This window comes from Triturus cristatus, chromosome 12, assembly GCF_964204655.1.
Source record: "Triturus cristatus chromosome 12, aTriCri1.1, whole genome shotgun sequence".
Lineage (NCBI taxonomy): Eukaryota > Metazoa > Chordata > Amphibia > Caudata > Salamandridae > Triturus > Triturus cristatus.
Window position 1 is genome coordinate 718,360,279 of NC_140595.1, and position 1,060 is coordinate 718,361,338.

The following is a 1,060-nucleotide window of genomic DNA, read 5'->3' on the forward strand; positions in this document are numbered from 1 at the left end:
CTCACATACTTAGCCATGATATCCACCTTCCATAGGATATCATGGCTAAATCAGTTTCAAAGCAGGCATAAGGAAAGTAGCGATAACAGAGTTCGCTACTTTTCTTGTCGCTATGCTGCTTTGCGTGAGGCTTGATAAGAGGAGAAATGTCGTTTAGCGACATTTCTCCCGTTATCCTGGGGAGGAACGCCCCCTTTGCATCTCATTAGAGATGCAAAGATGGGCGTTAGGAATTCAGGCGCTAAGGCAAGGTTTCACGCATTAGCGTGACCTTGCTGATATAGCGATACAATTATCGCCGCTTTTCGGCCGAAAACGGCCGCAAAAGCGACGCTAATTTTATACCGTCTCCTTGTAGATATGCCCCAAGTGAGCATGTGTGCTTGGCCGGCCTAGGACGACCGGCCAAGCACACATACTCCTCCATTACATGCCCGGCCCTGCCCTATAGTCACTGGGGGCTCCGGCAGACAGCCTAAATAAAATGACAATAACTGCCCTCTGCAGGCGTGGGCTGTGGGGCAATACTCCTCCACCATTACGGAGGAGCTGCGCCTGAAAATAAGCGCCGGTCACTAAAACAAGTGCAGGTGGGCTACACCTGCAACCACCAGCTCAAATTAAGCACTGTGATTCCGATGATTGGAACAGACTTTGTGGCACCTCTCGCCCTACGAGCATAAAGAAAAAATAAACGTAGCAAATATTCAACCCGTTCTGTTTCACATGATGACAGCAGAATAACTGCTGGTATACACCAGATAAGGATCCATAGTGTGGCAATGCAATCATGTCACATAGCTGGTCGTGAGCTCCTCATGCAACAGAACATTCGTGTGTGTGAATATGGCGCTAGGACAGAAATGTCTTAAGTAAAGCAATGAACATGACACCGATGCCAGGCAGAGGGTTTAGCGTTTAGAAAAGTACAATAATATGAAAACAACTTAATGATTCCATTTGCGAAATATTTATGAAGAAAAAAAATGTTTCCGCCCGGTCTCGAACCGGGGACCTTTCGCGTGTTAGGCGAACGTGATAACCACTACACTACGGAAAC

General features: G+C 47.2%; 1 non-coding gene across 1 annotated transcript; it reads right to left on the reverse strand.

Moving 5' to 3' along the window:
- Positions 1–987: 987 nt before the first annotated feature.
- On the reverse strand, positions 988–1,060 carry TRNAV-AAC (transfer RNA valine (anticodon AAC)). Its single transcript has one exon. It is a non-coding gene; the product is annotated as a tRNA-Val (tRNA).